The following is a 9,536-nucleotide window of genomic DNA, read 5'->3' as shown; positions in this document are numbered from 1 at the left end:
GCCACAAATTTTCTTCCAACCATCATTCCCCCAAGTCTCCCAATAAAAATTATACCTCACTTGTGTGGGTAGGCGTACAGGAAATGCCCCAAAACACAACATGGACACATCACATTTTTCCAAAGAAAAGTGACCTGTTTTTTGCAAAGTGCCTAGCTGTGGATTTTGGCCTCTAGCTCATCCGGCTCCTAGGCAAACCTAGCAAACCTGGACATTTCTGAAAACTAGACAACTTACGGAACCCAGGATGGGGTAACTTGTGGCACTCTCATTAGGTTCTGTTACCCAGAATCCTTAGCAAACCTCAAAATTTGGTTAAAAAAAACAAAACACGTTTTCCTCACATTTCAGTGCTGCAAAGTTCTGGAATCTGAGGAGAGCCACAAACTTCCTTCCACCCAGCATTCACCCATCTCTCCTGACAAAAATGGTACCTCACTTGTGTGGGCAGGCCTATTACCACGATAGGAAATGCCCCAGAACACTACGTGGACACATCAAAATGATCAAATACAAAACTACCTGTTTTTGCGGGAAGGGCACCTGCGTTTTTTTGGTCCTGGGCTCAGCAGCTATCTAGGGAAGCCTACCAAACCCAGACATTTCTGAAAACTAGACACCCAAGGGAGTCCAGAGTGGTGTGACTTGCGTGGATTCCCCCAGTGTTTTCTTACCCAGAATCCTCAGCAAACCTCATATTTGGCTACAAAACCACATTTTACCCACATTTCTGTGTGGGATCACTGCACTGACACAAACCCAACATTCCCATCAGACTCCCGGTAAAAATGATACCTCACTTATGTAGGGAGGCCAAGTGCCAGTGACAGGGAAGAGCTAAAACCATGTCAAAATTGAGGGGGAACCAAAGCGGGTCCAAAAGGGCAGTTTGAAAAAAAAGGGTTTTAGGCTGACAAGTGGGGCAGAATCGTTTTCGGTACAGATGCGACAAAGCTGGGTGGTAGAAATGTTGTGGATTCCTGCAGATTCCGGAAGGTTCCATCAAAAAATTGTGGGAAAAATTTGTGATTTTAAGCAAAGTTGGAGGTTTGCAGGGCTTTGTGGGTAAGAAAATGGTGCGGGGTGCATGTGAAGCACACCACCCTGGACTCACTCAGATGGTTACTTTTCAGATGTGTCTAAGTCTTGTTTATTTTTCTACATGGCAGCATCCCAAAGTCCAAAAAGTGCAGCCCTCACCATTCCAACCGGGACGATTTTGAGAGTTAGACAAGCTTTCATGGCCGAAATGTAAAACCAAAACCCCAAATAATTAAATGTCCTCTTACTTGCCATTGGGATAAGATCTTTTAGTGTGTGGGGGGAGAGCTGAAAGACTGTTACCCCTTCAGTTGGGGTGGGGGCATAACCATGCCCATACTGGTTAGTAGCCACCACCCCACTATTCTTTTTTTTATTCCCTGGCATCTAGTAGGCTTTCTGTCCTCCCGGGGAGAGGATTGGCAGTAATTGCATCATCTGCCCACCCCGGTGGGCAGAACAATTTTGCCCCCATTTATTTAGGATGGGGGTAATGGCCATACCCTGTTTTTAAAGAAGTTCTTCCCTGGTGTCAGGTGGACTTTCCGTCTCCCTTGTGGGCAGATGGGCTTTACAAATATAGGCTGATCTGCTCCAAGGGTGGCAGAAAGGGCTAACAGTAATGTGCCCCCATGGGGAGCGACCCTTGCACAAGGGGCTACTCCCCCAAACAAAGCACACACACACACACACCAATCCCTGGTGCCTACGTGGTTTCTGCCCCCAACGGAGCCAGAAATAGCCGAAAATAAATTTGCTCCCCAGGGGAGCGACCCTTGCATCAAATTGGGGCAAAAGAAAAATCCCTGGTGTCTAGTGGTTTCTGCCCCCCTTGGGGGCAGATTGGCCTAAGAAACATAGGCCGATCCGCCCCCAAGTGGGCAGAAATGGCCTAAAATAAAATTGCCCCCCCAGGGGAGCGACCCTTGCCTAAGGGGTCACTCACCAACTGTAAAAAAAAAATCCCCTTCTGTCCCTGCCCAGGGGAGGGTGGTGGGGGGCCCTCAGGGAGAGCGCTACCAAGTGGTGCGGCCGAGGACGTAACTTTTACGTCCTAGGCACCCAAGAGGTTAGACTACATGTAAACAATGCACACTACTATACATATTAAAAAAACAAATCTACTGTTACAACGCATTATTTAAATATATTTCATAATATATCTTTTATTTACCTCAATTGTTTATGGTGGAGTTCATTTTTTAGGTCAGTGTGTTCACACTGAGCTCTGCTGGACTAAGGGGGTCATTATGACCCTGGCGGAAGGCGGAGAAGCGGCGGTAAGACCGCCAACAGGATGGCGGTCTTTTTTTTGGTATTATGACCATGGCGGTTACCGCCATGGTCATCCGCCGGTTCGCCATTCCGCCCGCCAGGGCAGAGATGACCGCCGGGCTGGAGACCTGGGTCTCCAGCTCGGCGGCCGTCACTATACCGCCGGCGGTATTTGGACCCGGCTGACCGCCATGGATTTCATGCAGTTTGAAACCGCCATGAAATCCATGGCGGTAAGCACTATCAGTGCCAGGGAATTCGTTCCCTGGCACTGATAGAGGTCTCCCCCACCCCCACCCCGACTCCCTCCCCTACACCCCCCACCACCGCTGCCACCCCCCAAAGGTGGCAGGGCCCCTCTCCCCACCCGACCCCAAACATCACATAACTCACTGACACACGACATGCACGCAGGCACCGCCAACACACACACGCACACACACCGACATACATGCCAACATCCACACACACAGACACGCACACCCACATTCAAACATACACGCACACATCCATACAGACATACCCACAGACATACACGCACTCATTCCCAAACACGCAACACCCCCACAAGCATACACGCACCACCCACACACACCCTCTACATACACAGATGCACGCCCCCATACATGCACACAACACACAATACACCCCCCTCCCCTAATGGACGATCGACTTACCTGGTCTGTCGATCCTCCGGGAGGGGACGGGAGCCATGAGGGTTGCTACGCTGACACCACACCGCCAACAGAACACTGCCACGCCGAATCACAGGACGTGATTCGGTGGGCGGTGTTCTGTTGGAGTGGTGGTGGAGGTGGAGCAACCTCCACTTCCCCGCCGCCCGCCAGTATGGCTGTTGGCATTTCTCAGTCCGAAAAAGGACGGAGGGCAGCCAACAGTCATAATACGCCGAGCGGAAAACCGCCACCACGGGCGGTCTTCAGCACGGCGGTCCCTCAGCGGTCTTTTCAAAAGACCGCCGAGGTCATAATGACCCCCTAAGTTCTCAACAGTAGCACAATTACTAAAATTCCTTGCAGCCTAAATACAGTTCTGGGGAGGGTCTCCTCATGACACATATTTCTTCAGATAACACACAGGCTCAAAAAGAGTCTTATCTTGTGAAAACACTAGAGGGCAAATTTAAGAGCCCCTAGCACCTCCTTGCACCACATTAGCATAATTCTTTTATGCTAATGTGGCCCAACAAGGCTGAAATCACTGCGCCAAATTTACAAAGTGGCGCAGTGCATGAATTGCGCCACATTATGCTTGGGCCAATCATAATGTATGCAAAAGGGGCTTTCCCTTGTTGGGGGGGGGGGGCGAAAAAATGGCTCAAAGAAATCTAAGAGATTTCTTTGCTTAATTTTTTCGGCATTTTTAACATCTGTTCAAAGCAGGTTTTTAAAGGAGGCACACCATTGTTTACAATGGGATTTGCAGGATTAGCATCAACATTTTTTATGCTAATCCTGCAAAACTCCGAACTAGCGTAAAAAATGTTGATGCTAGTTCCCTTACTACTCCCATTATGCGTTGATATGGTGCACACATAGTGGCGTTAGGGGGGGCGTTAAGGGGCGCAAGAAAATTGGCACTGCACAGAGTGCAGCACCACTTTCCTTAAATTTGGTCCTAGCTTCACTTAAATGTTCAGAGCATTTTCTTTTGTGTTTGTCCACAATGTAAGTAGAAGTAGTTTTCTTTTTTCCGCTGTATTCATGTGTCCTTAAATCAGACCATTTTGTCTTATTTCCTGGGTTTATCTAAACAGAAAGTAGAAGCACGTTTCCTGTTTTTTGTGCTGAATCATGCCTTGGTATTTTCTATCTTAAAAGGCAGCAGTTTATTTTTTTTGTTTGCAATTGGGTCTTTCAAGACAGATTTTAAAAAGAGACAATTTTTTAGAGCTGAGCTATGGGTCAGTGATTTGTGTGTTTAAACAGAAAGTAGAAGCAGGTTTCCCTTTTTATTTTGTGCTGAACCATGTGTCAATATTTTCAGTCTTAAAAGGCTACAGATTTTGTGATTTATTTGTTGTTTTTATTTACAATGAGGCCATTCAAGACAGCTTTAAAAGGAGACCATTTTTTAGAGCTGAACCATAAAGTCAGGGATTACTGTTTATTTTTCATTTTTGGAGCACGGAAGTCATCCAGGACAGCTTTTAGAAAGGGAAGTTATTAGAGCTGAACAATGATTCAGGGGTTTATGTGTTAAGAAAATAATTGCTGTTTTTTCGTTTTTGTGAGCAACAAAGTCACCTAGGACAGCTTTTGGGGAAAAAAAACAGAAAAGGCCTTCTCTCTTGCAGTTTTAAAAAATATCCATGAACTAAACAAAGTTATATTCCTTGCATTTAAAAACGGTCCAATGTTCTGTGTGTGAAAACTTGCTACATTATTTTAGATTTCTTGCACAGTTTTTAAAAATAGCCCTGAGTTAATTTCAATTTCTCGCACACTTTAAAAGGGGCTCCTTTAATCTGTTTGTTGCAATGTTGCAGAAAACATCATGGTTAATATTTTTTTTCAAGGCCCTTTTAAAGAGCGTGCTTAAATATGTACTGCTACATGCACAACCAAATAAACTAAAGCACTCCTGGACTTAAGCCCTCCTGGCGATTGCGCACACAGACATACACACACACCCACTGATGCACAAACACATCAGCACACACATGCATGCACACACGCACATTCCTCCATATTCATATTTCTCTTTTCTTTCAAAAAGACAAATTAACTCTCATGGTTACCAGCTATGTGATTTCTGGTGCATTGCCTTGTGGGATAGGTTTTGGGCCAATGTCACTTCTACAGTAGGGGTCTTGAGCAATCCCGAGGTTAGGGGTCATAGGTTGCATCCCTACCCTGTCACATGAGCAGGAAGTGACATCACCTCTGAATTAGGGGTCATAGGTGGCATCCCTACCTGGTCACATGAGCCAAAAGTGACGTCGCAATTACTTCATTTCTGGAGGAGGTGCTTCCGAGTTAGGAGTCATAGGTGACATCCCTACCTGGTCACATGAGCTGGAAGTGATGTCACCTCTGGGTTAGGGATCACTGCTGACATCACAACCTGGTCGTGGGCCGGAAGTGACATCACTTCTGTTTTAGGGGTCACCGGTGACATCACTGGCAGGTGAAATGAGCAGGAAGTCATGCCACTTCCAGGGAGGGACTGCCGAGGAGTACCCACCTGTCAGACTGAGTTTGATGAAAGGTATCCCATTATTCTACTACTCCCTGAAAATTCAGTTTATTGTCATGCTCCCCAATCTATCTCAGCAAACGATGTAGTGTGACTCTCACCAGGGTTAAAAGCATTGAGCCCAGTAGATGCATTTCAGTACAGGAGAGACCCCTGCTTGTTTCAAACAGACACTATTGCACAAATGATGACACTTTTTCATGTTTTTGCTTGTCTTGTCCTCTATCATTGGCGTAATGGTTTGAAATTTCTTCAAGAGCAATTCATTTTCTCATGAAGATGCCAAGATCTACATCTGTAATAATCTGTTATTTATTTAGTTGTGCAACAGGAAAATCCAAATCATTGTTGTAGTTTGTCATTTGATGCATATCGTTTCATACCTCATGTATAGCTACTTCAAATTCATCCTGAATCATACGTTTTCTAAGTGGATCTAAACTTCTTGCACCTAAACTTTGTCTTGTTCATTCTGTCTTTGCGCCACCACTTGCTCTTGGTTTATTTCTTATTCCAGCATTTTCAACTCTGTCTGAAAAATTGAACTTTTAATGCACTGTAGTCTGCAGGTAATTATTTTATTCACCAAGGTATAAGGAGGAGCAGAACAGTCATGTTGATGAGTTAAACAACTGGAGGACAGCCATATAGAGACCTCTTTTTTCAGCAGCCTTCGCTGATTCTTCGCAGAGAATGATGTGAAATGGCTTTTTTGTAATTAAGTGAGGAATCCTCTCATTCACTTAGAGAGCAGTGGCCATCATCCTCATCTAATGCAACATTCATCTTGGTGTGAAGAACTGTATTATCTTGTAGAAACCTAGATTCTAGAGTTGGACTAGATTTGAGTAGTATGGTCAGATTTATCAAGGTTTTGCCACATCCTTGTGCTATGTGAGGGAGTGCAAGAGCAATGCAAAACCTAAGTAAGATTTAACAAGCCATGCAAGGCCAACTTGAGTTGTTAGTGCCTCCTTGTATAGAGCCAGAAAATCAGTGTAGGCAGCATGAAACCGGGAAGCCCTCCATTCCCAGGATTTTGTCACGGGCCACAAGCCAGATCTCAGCACGGATTTCCTTCTCTGTCAAATCCTCACCCAACATTTACACCTCCTCTGGTATCAGCCTGTGGGGCGGAAGGTTGGTCAGCCATTCCCAGACCATCCGTTTGTGTGGCGCACTGCTAGTGGCGTAAAGTCTGACATAATAGTCAGCGTAGGACTGATTTTTTGCTTCCTGCATATATAGTCTGGGTCCCTCTGGAGTCATAGGCGCCAAAATCAGCGAGCCAGAGTTGGCGAGTATTAGCCAACCAGGCCAACAGAGGCCATGACTTGTCCCCCTTCATGTGTGCCTAAATGGTATAAGCATTGTGATTGAAACAATGGAGGCATTCCACTTGTTCTGCTACCCTCTCTTTGGCCTCCATTACAGCCTGTTCCAGCTGCAATCACTCTAAGTATCAGAGGGCCCGCTTGTGAGTGTTAATTACTCCCATTAGGATCCACTGAACTCAGGCCGATTCTGACATGCATAGTCCCTGAAAAACAACATTGAAGACCTCCCACTCCTCTAAAGGATGCAGTGCCTTCGTTCTCCCCAAAGTAGTGCTCACTCCTGTCCCTAATTGTTTCATGAAATGCCAGATCTTTCAAGCTGGAAGCCTGTAAATGCCCGCTCACTATGCAGGGTCACACTGTACCCCACTGTAACATCAGCAAAAAGGGGTTGTGGTCAGAGATGATCCTAGCCAGATATTCTGTATTCGTAATGGACCCAAGCATGTCAGGCGAGCATAGAAAGGTGTCCAGGCAGACATGAAGCGCATGTGCAATCAAGTGATATGAGTAATCATGGTCCTGTGGGTGGTGATGACACCACCCCTCTAATATACCCCAGTTACATTGCCAAATGGCAACTTTTCTAGCTAAGTGGACAGTGGTAAAATCCCCTAGGGGAGGATGGGAATGGTCAACATCAGCAACACAATTAAAATTGCCACCAATAAGAAATGCTTGTGGCAGCAGAGGGGCCAACACATCGGACAGCATGTCAGTTTCCCATTGATGACTACAATCTCTTTCACCAGGAAATCCAGCTTTTCCCACTCAAAGGTTTCCCCGCCTTGTAGATGGCTTCACCAAGATTTCTTCTGGTGGCACCTCATTGACAAAGACCTCCTCTTTGGCTAAAGCCTGCTACCTGGCCCTGCTGACAACTCTGCCTTCTCCAGGAAATCTTCAAAATGTCGTCTTCTAAGTAGGAAGGTAACTCTTGACCAGAGCGAACCTGGTGCCTGTATCTGACCCGCACTCCATCACACTCAGCATTAATTTATGACTTTGCCCAGGTCTCACAAGAACAGATACCCGTGGTTGGTTTTTACACGTGGTTAGTGCTTTGTTCTTTTTGATGATAGTTTTCACTGAAAACTTTTTAAAAAATCATAACTCTCGATTAAATTGATTGTATTTAATTTAATTTGTTGTCATTTATTTATAAAAATTTACTTTAAGTTTCTAAATAGGCTTGAGACTTTCTTTGGGTTGTGTTTTCACTTTATTAATGTTTGAGCACTGCATAAATAATTTCCACATTGCCTCTAAAATAAGCCTTCCTGCTTTTGTGCCAAGCTACCAGGGAGTTGTGCACAGGTAAATTTAATAATTTTCTGTGGTTCACCCGACAAGCATTGTGTTTATATATTGAGTGGGATGCCACCCCTTTCAACTAATAACATTCAGGCCTTAAGAGGTGGGAAGCAAATCACTCTCCTTAATTCCTACAGTCCCAACACTGAAGACCCCCTCTTTCTCCAGCAGATATGGAGCAAATGCACTGCATTAGCATCACAAACTGTATTATTGTGGGGGAGGATTGGGGAAGGTTGTAACTTCAACATCATTCTGAATCAATATCTAAATGGCTATAATTCCACAACACTCTCCTATCACTCTATGCTGTGGCTCCGTTGAAAATTATTGCAACCAACAGATTGGTAGACATATGAAGATGCAGGTTCCTACTAATACGGAGGGTACACATATACCCACTGTACATCGTTTTTGGGCAAGGCTGGACTATAGATTGGACAGACCTGATTTATGTGAGTGGACAAGGCATAATGGACACCTCTGCGCACACTTTCAGATAATTCTCCCATCAAACTGACAATAGAAACCGCAAACACTGAGTGTTCATGTGCTGCCTCCCCCCTCATGCTCTTTTAGACATGGTATTTATAGAGGAACTGTAAACTGAAATGTAAAACTATTTTCTTAGGAATGAGGCTTCTGTACAAACTTTAAGCACTCTGTGGGAGGATTTTAAGGCGTACATGTGAGGCCTCTGCATAGCAGAACAACACAGCATTTGCAAGGTCTTGCGGGGTAGGTTAGATAGACTGGAACATGACCTCAAGGTGTTCAGAGAGACATATACACTCTGTCTCTCCTTCCCAAAACTTGCTGATATCAGAGCCAAATATATTAAATTTGTGGAAATTACAGATCAAGAGGTCAAACATTCATATAAATATGCCAAGGCCAGGATATATGGGGAGACTGATAGACCAAGCAGGAGCCTCAAGTTTATAACATGCCCTGTCTACCCATCACAAGCCATTACAAAGCTGGAGAGGAAAGGTGACCCAATACTGTATGATGCTGATGATAAATTAGATGAATTAGTTAATAAATTCTCCATAAAACATACCTCCCATATTGTCAGGCTCTGGGTTGGCTACAACAGGTACTTTAAGTACACTCCTGTGGCATAGATGGGGGGCCTTCATAGACAGCTCTTGTATGTGCCCCTTACACTGAAAGAGGGGCCTGAGCAATTGATCTGCTCTTCGGCTACTGCAGGTCTTCAATGAGGTGCTCCAGCATTTGCTCTGCCCCCTCCCCCGCTCAGAGAATCTATAATTATTATGCTCTTTTAGCCTAGTAAATCACCTTCTCACCCTGATTCCAACAGAGCGCTCGCTTTAATTAATATGG

This window comes from Pleurodeles waltl, chromosome 3_1 (assembly GCF_031143425.1).
Source record: "Pleurodeles waltl isolate 20211129_DDA chromosome 3_1, aPleWal1.hap1.20221129, whole genome shotgun sequence".
NCBI lineage: Eukaryota > Metazoa > Chordata > Amphibia > Caudata > Salamandridae > Pleurodeles > Pleurodeles waltl.
The sequence above is the reverse complement of the archived record's forward strand: the minus strand, read 5'-3'. Positions refer to the sequence as shown.